The 16,646-nt window shown below is 38.5% G+C and overlaps 1 long non-coding RNA gene across 2 annotated transcripts in view; it reads left to right on the top strand.

Annotated features, from left to right (window-relative positions):
• The window catches only part of LOC108404227 (uncharacterized), a 416,170-nt gene that overhangs the window by 287,631 nt on the left and 111,893 nt on the right, over nt 1-16,646 (top strand). The window contains exons 1-2 of one of the 2 annotated variants that reach the window (XR_012121282.1): nt 13,013-14,966; nt 15,817-15,920. The exons of the other annotated variant lie outside the window; for it this stretch is intronic. This is a non-coding gene — a long non-coding RNA (uncharacterized lncRNA). Of the gene's footprint in view, nt 1-13,012; nt 14,967-15,816; nt 15,921-16,646 lie in introns of those variants that run through there. 2 annotated transcript variants of the gene reach the window in all.

The following is a 16,646-nucleotide window of genomic DNA, read 5'->3' as shown; positions in this document are numbered from 1 at the left end:
GTTGGCCCTAATGTAGCATCTCTAGTGTCCTTATAAAAGGAGATTAGAACACAGACACATGCAGAGGGGAGTCCATGGGAGGACAGGCAGGAGGAGGCTTCAGAGGAGACCAGCCTGCTGACACCTTGATCTTGGACTTTGAGTCAGTGGAACTATAAACACTTGAAAATAAACTTCAGTTGTTTTAACCACCCAGTCAGTATGTGGTGCTTTGTTATAGCAGCCCTAGGACACTGATACATGCGGACCTGCTATTGGTATACGTGACTAAGTCCTTTGTCTCTGACCCAGGGGACTCATGTGTTTCGTTTATTTTTTGTTTTGTTTCTTTGTTTTTTTTCTAGCATCCACTCAGGCTAACCTATTAGCTTGCAAATAGGGAACTACCTCAGATAGTCACAGCTTTGGGCAAAGGAAGGCTGGAAATAAAATCTCTAGCTGGGTGGCCATATGCCCAGACATAATTCTGGATGGGAGGAGGGCTATTATTACTAAAATGAGGAAGGAAGGCTGGAAGGGACACTGTGGGCAGATGGGTTAGGTAGGCAGAATAATAATAGTGGAAATAAAAGGGACTAATAATGATGCCATAAGGACAGAGATGGAGAATACATTTACTTATTTAATCACTTAAAATATTACAGTCATAGTATTATAATATAAAATATTACAACCAACACTTCCCAATACTTTTTCTGAGGATCAGAATAGAAGGTTCTGGGTTAAGCAGTGTTAAACAGTGACTTCATGAAGAGCTTTCAGAGGTTTTAATATGCTAATGATTGTTTTGACTCTGAGATGCTATAGTGATATTCTTTCCTAACATTTTCAGTGAAATTGACGTAGTAATATCCCATGGTCATGCTTTGAGAAATTCTGTCCAATAGCATAGAATTATAGTTAGAATGTAGCTCACAATTCTAGTCCAATATCTTCATTTTATGATTTCCTAAACTGATGTCTCTCTAATTAAGTGACATGATACAGAGCTATTGTGCTGGTAGAGTGAAAAATAATATCCATTCACCGATTTCCATATGAATGGTTTTTCCAGGACAATGCATCTCTTCAAAATTGGCATAAACTTAATGTTCATAAAGGTTCAACGTAATGTAAAAAATATATACAATACTTAAAATACTTTTATATTTCATTTAACGTACTTATCTGTCTGAAATTAACTTGATGGGAGAGAACTCTTCTTTGTCATCCCTGTGCCTATGTCTTCCTTCGCTCTCGTAGTATTCCCACCTTGATCTTCCATCTACTACTTTTTCAATTTGGAAAAACAGTCATGGCCCTTACTAAACCCTCGTATAAAAATAGGTGTTTTGATTGGAGACATTGGGTCTTGAGTTATGTTTTAATCAATATTAGCCCGTGACTGGGAGACTTGGGCAGGTGTTTCATTATATGGTGATCACACCACTTTAGAGTGAAAAGTCTCTTTTTTAGAATGATAAAGCTGGAGTCAATGATTGCTAGGCATTTTTTTCCTAACATTTTCTGTGGCAATCAGAAGCTACATTATGATTTTTTTTTTTAACAGAGACTCTAAATGCAGTAGCACTTAAAAGCTGATAGCCAAGGATTCATCAAAGAAAACCTGATAAGGGGTTGTAGCCTAATCTACAATTTACACCTCCTTTCAAATGTCTTTCTTGACCTTCCCGCTTCACAGCAAGCAAAAAAGTCCTTTCTTCAGCCCTTGCAGCTGCCTCGTTAAGGTGTCTGACGGCAATGATCTGACTATAGTGAGAGAGTCTTGATGGTCTCTTTCCATTCGTTGGGGGTTTTGATAACTGGACAGAGGACTTGGACTATTAAAATGACAATTTTCTCAAACTCTCATTGTAGCATCAATAATTTAGCTCTTTCCATTCTAGATTTTGCCCATTTTTGACTTCAGATGTGCAGACATGAATTGTTTGTTTTATTGTCTCGTAATTCTCTCCTGAAATTGACCATGACTTTCTATGCATCAGTTGGTTAGCAAATGGCTGAAATAAAAATACCAAGAAATAGCTTGCAGATTCAACTTCTTACACATCAAACATTTATTTTAAAATTTACATGTTCAGAGATAATATGTACAAATTATTTCCTGCTTAATACCTACTGAACAATTACTCTCAGTTAATACTGTTCAAAGTTCTTTAACTACCTCATCCCTTTTAATCATCAAATAACTGTGGAAGTTCTACTGTGCATCTATAATCTAACTATTACAATCTGTAATGAATACAGAGTAATAGAAAAAATAATCTTTTTGACTAGCCACTACAGTGTTTCAATGAAGACTTTGTTCATTTTATATAATATAAAAAGTTGAGTAAATTTATTTTAAAATAAGATCAAGATGAATGTGTAAGTTTATGATTTAAAATATTTCTCTCATTTCTTTTTGAGCAGCAGTCGGTATACTTGCCCCAGATGACTCTCCAGGCCTTAGCTGTGGTACCTCTTCCCAAATTGTCATAGGTGTTTATTTATCTAAAAATCTGTGCAATTGGGATGTATTACAACTTGAGAGCTCAAACTATCAGATCCTTCATACCAGAAATATTTAGAACAAATGTAAAACCAGCATGTGTTAGGGCTAATTTAGAAGATGCCAACGTATGTGTAATAAAGGACCAGTCTCCAGTGAGACACACACACACGTGCATACACACATACACACACGCACCCCAGCCAAATTTTCCTATGGGACATATGCAGCTGTCAATTAATTCCCCTATGAGACAGGGAAAAGAAGCAAGGAGAACTTTATTGCAAAAGAAAACAGTTTGTGACCTGGGGAGGAATAGCCCTCGGGTCTGAACCAAAGTACCATGGAGGAAACAAAGAGAGGGGTTCCTTTTGCAGTAAGGGTTCCCGCCAGGCGCCCACTCAGGTCTGTTTATGTGAAGAAGGAGCAGCCTTGTTAACCCGGCTGGTTCCTGTAAGTCGCCACTGGCCGGTCGCTTTCCCAGCTTCCAGTTGTGTCGGCAGTGGTGCAGGAGCACAGAGGGACTGGCTCTGCTTTGGAGAACAGACTTGCTTTTGTGCTGCTTCTGAGGATACAGAGGACATGTGTCACGTGTGTCCATGTGACCTTCCGGCTCCTTTTTGTTCTTCCTCAGGCCGCCTGGTGGGGTCCATCTTGGCTCTGGCACAGCTGGATCTCGGGGGAGGCGCCGTCACTTGGTACTGTTTATTCTCACTCAGCCTGGATTTACACACTGGGAGTGGCTACAGGGCTTCCCCAGCCTGTGTATTTGGCATGTCTCTGCACACAGCTTGTCATTGTAAGACTTACCCCACAACACATTAGAAGCCTTTGTGCCAACACCATGCTAGTTTTATGCTAATTGCTAATTTGTCATAATTAAGATTCTTCTGCTTTCTGGGACACATTCTTCATTGATTTCTTACATGATTGGTGCCATATTTTTTTGAACATGCAGGTAGCTGATCTTGCTAATTGCCTGGCCTTCCTTGCACTGGCCTGGGGCTCCAGTGCTGGTTCATCCCTACCACCAAACCTTCCGTCACCCCTGAGCCCCGTCAGTACCAAACTCTAAGCCATCCGTCATCTCAGTTCCAAGCATCTGCCCTTAGACCCCCATCTCTTACCTTTCCTGCCCATCTCCTCTAAGCCCAACTGCAAGGATCTCCTCCCCAGCACAACTCTTCCAGGGTACATCCATGATTTTACTTACTACATTGTCTGTTCTCTCTCTAGTCCACTGCTGAGGCAGGAATGTTTGTCAGGTTTGTTCACTGCTGCATCTCTGATGCCAAGAACAGTGTTTAGTGTCTCCTAGACTCAAGTATTTTTGGAATGACTGAGTGCAACCTATTCAGTTCTTTTCAGTAGACATTTATGGAGCACCCACGTGACATTTTGTGTGTGAAAACACTCTGCTCTGGACTGAGGACCAATCAGACTTAGAGAAAGGGTTTTGAAGTGAGATGAAGCAAGAAGAAAGGAGATATTGAATCTGATTGGGCAAAAGATGTTGCTCCTACTTTCAATACAGACAGTAGAAAAGGTCATGTAGTCTTTTCAGAGGAAGAAAAATAGTGACGGTATGATGTTGTCTTCCTCCATTTGTGCTTTCTCCTCAAGGTGGTGTCCAAGATGACTGGCTCATTTTAAATTTGGGCTCTTTTTGATATATTTTCAAGCCATAGCAAAGTGGTTATATTATGGATTGTTTCCATTTTTAGCTCACAGACTCTTCATCCACCCATCCATCAGAAAAAGATTAAAGAGCATTGAGATGAACCAAGAGATTATGTCACAGCCGAATATAATTACAAGAAATTGCAGTGAAAAAGTACACACTGGATGTTAGGGTATATTCTCCACCCCCACAGAAAGCTTCCGATTCACAGTTTTACAGACTAAATAGAGTCTTGCTCCCAATTCTATGGTCTTAGAGGGCGTATACTTATATATTCCCCTTCTGATGTATGGCTGAAATGGAACCAAATACCTATTTTGATTAAAAAGTTTTGAAAAGATCTAGGAGATATATATATATGTACATATATATATAGCTTAAGCATAAGGTGTTACATTGAGCCATGTCACTATATCCTATTGTGTTTAGCCTCACTGTCATGAATCATGTGCCACTGATTTAGAGAATATGGATGCTTTCAGCTCTGAGTAGGGCAGCCCTTCTATTTTTATTCTGGAACCAACCAAAACAGCACATATTTCATACTTAGAGTTAATACTGAGCTGAGCTGAATTGAAACTACTGACCTGGAAGCGAACAGTCTCATTTGTCTTTATCCAGACTCTTAAAATACCAGTCCTTTGATACCTTCAGAAAATGACCTTAGTAAACCATGTGCCCTCTTCATTCTCACTGTTCTCTGTCCCTTGCACGCACACACACACACACACACACACCCAAGAATATATCACACCAGAGTTATAACTTACAAATATAAGGAAAATTGAAAGGGGGGAAATTAAAATATAAGGTCCTTAGGTCCCATGTGTTTAGGATGCTGGACTGCTCACTGGTTGCCAGGAGATTCTCGCTGACCCCAGGTCTGTCCTGGATTAATGGGACAGGTGCGACCCTGTCGATGACACCAGGGCGGCCAGCAAGTCACAAAGGCTGTGTTGTCTTTTAACCTGACAGGCCTATGTTTTCAGCTGGGTGAGCAGGGCACCCGGCAAGACTGAAGATCAGACTACCACCTTTGATGTTCTGGTCAGAAGTGAAGAGGTGATAATGTTTCAAGGGGTCTCTCGCTATTTGTGTGTTTGTTTTTCTGTCTCAGTGTGTCAACATGGTGCGTTCCTTCTGCACCTGGCTTGCTGCTCTTTTAGACTCTATCATCTTGTGATTTCATCCAATTCTGTGATTTCATCTGTCACTTCTGTCTTTTTTTATTCTAGGCTTTCAGGGTCACTTTTCAGAAACACGATTTAATTATTTATTTCCTTGTTAAAAATTTCAGTTCAGTGTAATTGAATCGAATAAATCGAATACAATAAAATTGAAATCCCTAAATAAGGCGTCCAGCCTGTTCCACCATTGTACGTCCAGGGAAAGGTTAAAATGAAATAAGTCAAGAGAAAGGACAGGTCGGGAGAAACCGTGTTTTGCTGCTCACAGCTTGCTCGAATCGGCTAGCTAGGCCCCGCCCCGTCCGTCTCTGACCCCCACTCGCACTCTCCCACCTTGCTGCGCTCACTACTTCCTGCCCACCCCTTGCAGGAGGAGCTCCGTTGGTGGGTCCCTGGTGACTAGCAGATGCCAGACCAAGTGTGTACCAGGAAGAGAGGGGAGGAGAGCGTGGCTGGTACCCGTCCACCGCTGCTCCAGAGGCTGGGGGAGGCTAGGGCAGTAAACACTCATTGATATGTAAATGGACTAAGGCCAGGCTGGAGACTCTGGAAATTCTGCAATTTACCCCACAGCCATCTAGTTTCAGGCTGCCCACACTGTCACACCTCCCGCCTCTTCATCCAAGGGCCCTTTTACCTTTCCTAGAAATCATTTCCTCCTCGCAGTAGACCTTCAGCCTCCTCCCCTTTCTTTTTAAAATGGTATTAAGTCCTGAATTCCAAACCACCTTTTTGAGTTACTCATTTTTCCCTGCTTATCTCCCATGTATACTTGAGGTAGATATTGTTAATAAACTTGTTTTTCCTCTTATTAATCTTTCATTGCAAGGGTCTTAGCTGAGAACTCACAAGGGTAACAGAAAAATTCCCTTTTTCTCTTGATTCATATTTATTTGCTTGATTATATAAACCTTTGATTGTTTTGATGGTCCCTGTTTGTTTTTTGAGGTGTCTTTGGGAAAATGAGGGCTGGGAGTTGCCTCCTCTGCTGTTTTGTTGACATTACCCTCCCCCTTTCTGTCCTTCCTCCCCCATATTTACTCTTTTCCAGTCCCTTCCCTACAGTTGGTGATCTTATCTTTGCAAATTTTTTACATTTTCCAGTGGGTCATTGTAATTCAAACTTAGGCTCTTCATTTCTCTCTTTCATGCAAATTTGCCAGATGCTCACTGCATTCTTTGCAACTTTTGTGGAGAAAGATGGGGAGAGCACAGTGAAAACTGAGTTTACTTTTCTACTCATGATTTTTTATAGCATTTTGTGTCCCCATCATTCTCCAGACATAGGATTTATTTGATTTTGTGTTTGGTCTCTGTTGTGTTTTGGAGGCGATCCAGAGAGATTTGTGTTTAGGTGGGTGCCATTACCTACCCTACTTGAAGTTTTACAGTTCAAGTATAAATAACTCAGTACCAGGATAATCTGATAAATTCAGAGAATAACTACAATTTCATAGTTTTGTATCTTATTTTTTCAGAAGAAATATATTGCATTTAGCAGACGTAGTGCAGGTAATTTTATGTGTGACATTCAGTGCCTTCTATGACTATCTGAATTAAGACAATTGCAGGCTCATTGAGGAGGAGGAAAAGCTGTGGGGCAAAAAAATATATTAGTTTTGTGTTGCTGTACCAGTGTTACTCTCAGGAGAACAAACAAAAAAGGATGAAAGAAAGAAAAAACAGTACGTTTACTTAAAGAACTACCCAGACAAGTAAAATGAAATGGATGTGGAAATCTTCAGAATTACATGTTCCTATTTAAGTACCAGGTACTTAGGAGCAGCGAAATTTCAGTTTTCTAATAGCTTTCTTACTATTATTAGTAGAAATTCTCTTTATTACTAGTATTATTTCTAATAGTTCTGCTACTATTGTTAGTAGAAATACTACTATTTCTTAAATAGGAAGTAGCACTGGCAGATCACTTAGTCATTACATTCACAATTGTGTTTCATGTAATTAACACATAGTTCAGTGTTATTCAATATGAGCATAAAGGTGTTGTTCTGTGTTGCAGAGTGTAAGAGTATCTGAGATATTATATGCCTTCCAAGAGTTTGTAATCCAACTGAAAAGACCAGAAGATTGTCTGTTACAGAATTAACACATCCTCTAAAGCAAGTGTAATTCAGGGTGAAAATCAGTAATGAAGCCAGAACATGATGATATTTAGAGGAATAAGATGTAATGAGGACCTAATATTGTAGAAAGTGTCCTACAGGAAATGGGGTCAGATAACTGATGGGGGGCACTGTGGGTTTTAATTGCTGGAGGAAATGAAAAAGGGCATTATTGTCATGAATTAGTTAGAAGTCTTTTATTGAAAATAAGGTGTGAAATAAACAAATATATTTAAATTGAACAAATAAGAAAATAATGACATTTTTATTGTAACTGTGGAAACTGGCGATGTTTCATTAGATCCAAACTCCCCAGGAATTCTCTGAATTTGAGAAACAGCAAGTATTCAGTGCCCTGGGCTGTATTCGGCGCCGCCCTCACAGTCCTCCAACCTCTGCCCGTGCGCGTCATGATTTTCTTTCTGTGCAGACTTACATCCTCTGCTGTTGGTGAAAAGGTGCCTGTGGTGAGCTTGAGAAAGTTTAGGTTATGGTTCTATGAGGTTCATACCGATCAGGCCATCATAACATTTTTGTTGACCTAAGATTAGGTTTTAAACATTTGGGCAAATCTTCCTATTGTTCAAGGGTCCAAATTTAATCATTTAGTCCTGAGTTAAGCTCTATCATAATATCATAACCTCAGGGTTTTATTCTCTATTATATGCATCTTTGTCCTTGGTAAAATAATGTCAAAGCAAATTCTCCAGGAAAAGCTACCTTTCAAACTACCCTTACCTCAAATGTTAAGGGGTAATAATTTTTTTTGAAAGAGGAAATAAGCTTCCTGGCCTGTATTTGACTTGTTAGGGTCCAGGCTTCCGAGGCTTCCCCAGAGAACAAACTACACAGGCATAGAGATGTAAATTCAAGCAAAGTCTTTATTCAGCCAGCTAGCTGGGGTCCAAGTCAGCCCGATGCAGTGGGTCTCAACAAGGACCCCGAGCACTCAGAGCCAAGGGTTTATATAGCAATTTCAAAGCACTTAACTCATAGCAATTTTCTATAACTATACATTATTCTTGCAAGACATATATCCTGGGGTTAAGCAAGGGCAGGGTAAGACTACTCCTCAATGGTTAGGGAGGTTCTGCACGATAAGCTTGGTATGTAAGATTAACTGACCAAGGTTAGCTGACCAAGGGTCCCAGCTGCCCACCACCCGGTGCTCATGATTAACTTGTTTTTCAAGGCCTTACCCAGGCCCAGGGTTTTTTTTTTTTTTTTTTTTCCTCTGAGTCACACTCTCAGAAAATGGTTTCTAGGTTTCTAAGATGGCTATGCTTATGCTAATTTACTAATCTTACTAATGCTTAGATTCTACATTTCCCCACTTTCCTTTGACCATTCCAATCATGGAATGTTTGTTTCTTCCTGCTGTGTGAGTGAATGATACTGCGGTCTCAGCATTGGCACCTGAACAGCACTCACTCTTTCCCTAACAAAGGCTATTAGCCGGTTTAAGATACAGGGACCTAAAGTGAGAAGCAGTATAAAAATAAGCAAGGGCCCTGCCAGGGTGGATATCAGGGTTGTAAACCATGGGGATTTAGTAAACTAGGATTCAAATAGCCCTTGGCTGGCCTCTCGCTCTCTCTTCCTTTGATCTGGTCTCTCTCTAAGTTTAGACATTGAATCTCTTACTATTCCGGAATGGTCTGCTGTTAAGATTTAGCTAAGTTTTATTAGTTCTTTTTCCTGACTCTTAATGCTCTCTGCACTCCTTTACAGACTGAATATGATATCATCACAGCACTGAAAAAGTCTGAATGCATCTTTTCCCCAACTCATTTTCTTCTCTAAAAATACATACTTTTGGTTTCTCTTTCTACTTAAAAAAAAAAATGCCCTTTTCTTGCTATCACAAGTGACTGTTGGGATGAAGGAATGATAAGCTATGTTATTCTAACATATAGATTATGATAAATTATTATAATTACTTAAAATATTACCTGTTGATTTAATGGGCTTTGTTGAATGTCAAATACTGATTTTTTTTTCCTCCACTACTTAGAGCAGACATGACCTCAAGTATTCCAGGATTATTGGGAATATAAAAATATCTTTCCAAAGTTTCTAGCCCATTGCCTACCAAATAGTATCATCACAAATTGAGATGATCCCATTCAATGACATTTCCTCTTTAAAGAAAATATGTGAAAAGTTCATTTGAAACAGTGACCCTAGCATGAAGAAATTTTAGACTCTGGAGTTGTCTAGAGAAGGCGTTTTCCTTCATCTTCTTCTTGAGGCTGACCTGTACCCCATCTCATCTTTCTTCCTTCAGCTCTTCTTCCCATCAATCAATAATTTCACTTCTATTCTGTCCCAATTATCCTGTTTTTTAAAAAAATTCCCATTCCATATTAACTTCATGCAATGTATAATTGTGGAGTAAAATCAGTTAAAATGGAAGTCCAGTCTAAGTTTATTTCACAATAAAAATGTGAGAAAACAATTCAACTGATTTTTTCCCAAATTTTCTACCTGAAAAAAAAAAGTCTTTTATTCAGGTTTCTCTAAAATTCTCAGCAAAAGCTCATTGTGATCAGCTTAGAATTATTCTGTACTCTTTAGAATTGAACTGCCCAAGGGATGACAGTATACCACAAAAGATATTTAATTATCAGCCACTTTCACATTTTCTGTTGTTTAATATTCTTTGGCAAGCAAAGAACATTATTTTTCTTATTTACCAGCTAAAAAAGACTTTTTCTTGAGAAATATATCTCTATTCCTTCTGTTTCCTTGTCTTTTCTTTCCTGGTAATATCATACCATTTCAAAGACTGAAATGAATTTGATAGTTTTTACACTGAAGTGTTTAAATGGGTCTATAATAAAAACTCACAGAGATAGATGTAGACATTTTGTGACCTTAATGTGACTATCAAAGTTGTTGACAATTTTGCATCCCTTCACCCTCAAATTGCATTTAACGTTGAAACTGTTTTTGTCATGGTCTTAGCATATCCTCTTGTTGCAAGTGTACCAACTCTGTTAGCAATTCCTGGAGGATTTCTGAATTCTCCTTTCTTCACTGCTGTTTCTATATTCAGGAACATTAACATCATTTCAACTGAACGTGATAACCATTATGGGAAACACAGAAATCTATTTTTAGGTTTTGATAACCTTTCTTTTGGTGGGAAAAGTTGAATTTAATAGTAAATTATATAAGAGCACATATTCAGAGACACAGTGAATTATAATTTTATCAGAACACATAAATAACTAACATCACTTATTGATACAATTAAATATTTGACCCTGGACTTTGATTTACCAAGTTTATAAAACTAACAACTTATTGAACTTTGGTTAAACATACTCGAATTTTCCATCAAGCACATAGAGATATTATGGAGAAGGGGCATTACTTGACTAAGATCAAGTAAAGTCATTGTCAGCTCCACTGACTTTTCTATTGGTTGGCCACTGACAATGAGTGGGACAAGTAGAATGTCATCTGAATTATCATGTCTGAGGAGACATTGGCAAGCTTAGATCTGATCTGATTGGCAGCAGATTTAAGGGCTTTATTTGATGATGGAGACTAAAATATAGGAACTCCCAGGTAATGGCAATGGCCATAAAAATTCTAAATTGAGAAAAATAACAGTAATTACCTCATTGGAGTGCTCCAAAGTTTAAATCATATGTATATGTAACGATATATGTATTAAGTGCAAGAATATATATTTATAGAATTCATACTGAAATGGTAAGGATTAGGGTTTGGCTAAGTTTATGGAATAAATATTATGGATCATAATAAAGAGAGAATGTGAGAAATAAACTATAAAAACATTTCTTTAGAAAAATGTATTCAAGGGACCATCTGTGATTATTCTATGCCATTAGAATAGGCATAGAGGCAGTTTGTCAACCCCATTTTCACATTTCTGTGGCATCGAGAACACTTTCGGACAGACTCCTTATTATTTTCTCACATATTATTCTACACTCTCATTTCAGGTAATGCAGGCACAATGCAGAGGGTCCTTGATAGACATCATGACATTTTCATTATGGACAGCAATTAATCTCATGCACTGGCAAACAAACTCTTAGCAATTTTGGTTAATACTGGACATTTCTGTGGTAACCATTTTAAAATGCTCCGTTAAAATAAATGTGAATGATATATAATGAACAAATACATGCCCCCTAAATAGTTCGTTTGATAGGCAGTACAAAGAGCAAAAGAAACTAAAACACACTGAATATCACATATGATCTTTTCAAAATGATGGGTGATTTGTCAGGCTTGGTGAAGAAGGCAGTGGACTCAACACATATGGGATCAGATTTTATTCCACTATTGTTAAACCATGTAGCCCTTGGACTAGTCATTTAGACTTATTGTTTCCAATTTCTTTACCTGAATACAGAGATAGCATCTACAATATTACTTACTCCAATGACTTATTTTGAAAACAGCAAGTTCTCAAAATTGATTGCAATTATTATTATTATTATGGTTTAAGATACAAATCAAAGGAATAATAGATATTAGTTTGCATAAAATATATATGCTTCTTTTCCAAGAAATGATTTTATTCCATAAGCAATTATTCCTGGAATAAATTCTGATTCTCATCATTTATTTGCATTTTTTTTCCTTACATCTATTACTTCACAAGGCTAGGTCTTTGGCTTTGCAAAGATTCATCATTCTACCCAAAAGCAATGTACTATAATTCAGCTTCAACTGATTTGAAAACAATTGTAAGTGATCTTTCAAGAGGCTATTTTAGAATATTCTAAACTACACAATACATTAGTAACATGATATTTCAGTGAAAGGTAACGTGAAATGTATTTATACTGTAATGCTTTCAACTGAATTGGAGAGAGAATGAGGTATAATATTACTTTTATTTCACATTAGAAAGATGTTCCATATGGACGGGAACATATGTGAAGCGTTACCTACAACTGCAATGAAATAAATATAAAGGATTTTTAAAATAATAATTTTTAGAAAACTGAATATATCTATGGAATTTTATGCACTTTTGATCTTTGGCAAACATCAAATTATTAAATCAAAGAAAACCTCTCAAATATGGACAAAAAGGCCCCCAATAGGATAGTTGTTTATTATAACTGGGACTCTGTTACTGGGAATGAGGCATAAGAAGGCTCCAGTGTGGGGCTGTTACCTCTGAAAGTGACTAGCATCTGACACATTATCCTTTCCACTGTGTCACCTCAACAGTACAGGTGCTTCTACTGAAACAAGTAATCTACACATATTATAAAAAGTATTCATTTATTTGCCTTTTACTTTTAAAGGTTTTGGAACTGTGTTCTTTCCCTCTGAGTAGCAAAAATGCAGCTCTGAATTTCTTTTAACTTAACTGCAGCATTTGTTTTTACAAATAGGAAAAACATTAGACTCGATCAAGCGGTTTGATATTCATATGCCAGGAATTTCTAATGTGAGACGGCCATAGCCTAAAAGTAGAAATGTAACTCATTTAAAAATCATCCCTTAAATTTTTCCACTTATATTTTGAAATCAACGTTTTTACTCTGTACCTTATATTCAAGAAAATACCTATTTTACATGTGTAAGTTCATGTACACATCTATGTAACTCTCCAGTCAAGATGCGGAATATTAATATCTCTACCAACTCATAAAGCTTCTCTCAGGCCCTTTGGGTGCAGGGCTCTGCCCCCCACCCTGACGCATCCCAGGGCCCTGAGATATGCCCGATCCGCTTTCTTTCCCTAGAGATATTTAGACCTGTTCTGGAATTTCACATAAAGGGTATCAGAATGCCATCTCTGTTTTCTTTTGCCCACCATGTTTCTGAGATTCATCCATTGTTCTGAAAGTGTGAACATTTTTCATTTTGATTGTTGAGTAGCTTCCCAAAGTATGGACATGTCACAATTAGTTTATCCACTTGCTTGTGGATGGCCCTGTACATTGTTTCAAGATTTTGAAAAAATTATCATGATAAGCTGCTATAAACATACATCTGAACTCATTTTGCAGACCTATGTTTTCATTTTTCTTGGCTAAATACCTAAGAGTAGAATTGCTAACTCATGGCTTTTTTAAGTGCCCACCGATCTCCAGAGCGTATGTGCTATTTATGCTCCCTGGTGGAATCCAGCCACCCCACTTCTTGTCAGCACTTTCTCCATCCCACTCTGTTTGTATCTCCTTCCAATTTTAATTTGATTTTCATCTGGAGTTGTGATCTTTTCATGTGCTAGTGGCCATTTATATCTGTTGTGAAGGTTCTGGTCAAATATTTTGTGTATTTTTTATTGGGTTTGCCTTACTTACAAATTTTATCATGTACACATTTAAATTTTAGCAGCTAATTTTAGTTCTTTTTAGGGGTAAAAGCAGCATGCAAACTATTTGTAGGATTCCTGGATTCTAAATGAGCACCAGATCGCTGCCAGAACTCCACCGGTTTATCTCAGCAAAATGTAGCTAAAAACCCTATTGAGTAGAGAACCTCACTGTTGGCCTTTATGGAACCTGAAGGGAAGTGAGGAGACCTACACCCTGAGATCCTCTTATACTAGGACATAGTCAGTATTTCTATCAGATTATATCTGCAATATTAAATCATGTGTCTATGGATGGAATTGGATTTTAAAGTCTTAATTAAAATTTCCAAGGAGTCTCAGTCTCTCTCTCTCTTGCCCTCCCCCTCCCCCTGTCACTGTCTCTCCCCAAAGATTGAAATCATTTAATGCTATTTTAAGAAAATTCAAAAATCATGTATTGAAGGTCATTTCTGAAAAGTTCTTCACTCCCACTATATATTGATTCATTTAAAATATCTCCTGATGACTGATTATAGTTGATGAAGAGGTGGATTTAGATCACGTCACTAATTCCTTTTGAAAGGACTGGATACAGTATTATAACAGTGAACATCCTATTCCAATAGTTCAAATAGTAAGTTATTTTTAAATGCCTTTTAATGACTCAAATATGTATGACACACAGGGCTAGATACATAACAAGCACTTAATAAAAGTTAAATGAATGAGAAAACATGTTAACATTGAAAGTTCTTGGTTTATACTTCCACCTTTCTTTTTTATTTAGTTGTTAAAATTATCAGAGCCATCCAAAAGTTTCTGAAGTATTTCTATGAGTTCACTCTTTCTTAAGCACAACTAAAAACGGATATGCCTTTCCTGGAATTCAGAAAAATACGCTCTTCATGAGTCCTTGGAAATTTCCACTGGCTACAGAAGTTGTGAACCGAAGGCACGTAACTTAGAACATCAGTCAGTGCGTGATGACGTCTGGAGCGACGGCAGCAGCATCTGCGACCAGTTGTGCGTGAGCTGAGTCAAGGTCCATCTTTGCAACGGCCTCCACCCCACTCGCTGAGCCACAGCGAAACGCGCGAATCACAGTGAGGCTGCAGGAGCCCCGAGTCAGCAGCGGAGGGGCAGCTTCCCCAAGTGTGCAACTGGATTGAAAGCATGAGAAGAGGTAAAGGTCATGAAGGAGGAAAATATCTGTTGATTCTTTCGATGGCTTTGCTGGAACATGCTATGGAGATGATGGTGAAGGATGTAATGATAGCACAAGAAGAGACAGCACAGGAACCCCCAAATTCTGACATTATTCCGTCTCACTAAACCCACAGTGAGCTTGCAAGGAGGCAGTTCCCACAGGCAAGACATTTGGAGATATTTGAGCTCTCGTCTACTTTGTTTCTGAAGAAAAAAGGTACATGGATAAAATATGAAAGGCCCTCCAAATTTAGTAAATAAATTGACTTTGGGGTCATCTGACCTGGGATTGCATCTTACTGGCAAGTTACCTAACTTCTCAGAACCTCAGGTTTCTCTGCTGCCACTTAGTTTAGTTGTTGTGAAGAACAGACATGATCGTTTACTAATGTAAAGTGTGCACTGGGCCATCAGTAACTGTGCACACTGGAAAAGAGAAAAGTAGAAATAGAATAATAATAGGTTCTTTGTCATCAGTCTCTTTGTTCATCTGACCATACCTTGTTGATGGTTGCTCAGTTGGAACTACTGGTCCTATGTGTGCCTTGAACACAGATTTCTTGTTATCAGAACAAATTCTCTAATCCTCAGGGGGTCTCTGTGCTCTGTTTGTGACTATGGGTGAGAACTTCTCAGCAGGAGGCATGTTGTGCCTCTCTGGAGGCCCGGTCGACAGTTTCCCTTTGTGGTCGTTTAAACCTTGTCTGTAGTAGAATCAGCCAGTTTGGCAAAGGCCTTTGAAACAATGTGACATCTACTTTCCTGAAGTGTCCTAGCAGAACTGATGCCCGTTGAATGATTTTGTCCATGTGTCTGCATTCTTCCAGAAACAGGACCCTGGATCATCTTGCTCTGCAGAGGCCATTGACTCAGGGTCTCAACTCTGGACTTCAAAGTCCTACACACCAGTTACATCAGTGAAAATGTCAGGGTAAGTGTCTCCCAGGGCCCATCCCTCCACAGAGACACTGAAATATTGGGGAAAAATTGTCAGGATTAATTTTGTCAAAACTCTGGGGAAAGGTCAAAGATTTATAGGAACAAAGCTAATGCTGAATCAAGAAAAACATAATTTAAAAATGGCAGGAAAGCCCTGTGGCATTCTTACTGGCTCTTGGCCCATCCCCTCCGTGGTGTGGCATCAGTCGTAAAGATAACAGCCCACACTCCTGGGGTGGGGCCCGGGGCCCTGGTTCCGAGGGAAGAGGACAGACCTGACTCTGAGGGAGTTGTGTATCTCATCTGTCTGGGTCCCTGAGAATGGATGGAAGCTCTTGCCTTTCTTTTCCTTAGCTAGAAACTTAATCAGGTTGGAAAAGCTGAGCATGTTCCTTGAGAACATTAGTAGGTGCATGAACAGTGTGTAGATTTCTGGAGCGAAAGGGTACAGTTGAGGCAAGCAACAGATAAACTGAAAATCTGTGCAGAAAAGCTGAGGTTTTCTTTTGCAGGGATCAGAATATTTTGCAACTAAATAGAATGGTGTTTGCCCAACATTGTAAATGTTACAAGTGCCACTGAATTGTTTTTTAAAAAACTTATGTTTTTTAAATACTATACCTGTCATCTGGTCTGTGGAAATTTTATGTGGTTAAACATTATTCTAATGTGAGCCAGCCTTCTCTTTGTGAAATCTTCAGGCTGTGTTTCAGAAAAC

This window comes from Manis javanica, chromosome 9 (assembly GCF_040802235.1).
Source record: "Manis javanica isolate MJ-LG chromosome 9, MJ_LKY, whole genome shotgun sequence".
In the NCBI taxonomy this organism is placed as follows: Eukaryota; Metazoa; Chordata; class Mammalia; order Pholidota; family Manidae; genus Manis; species Manis javanica.
The sequence above is the reverse complement of the archived record's forward strand: the minus strand, read 5'-3'. Positions and strand labels throughout refer to the sequence as shown.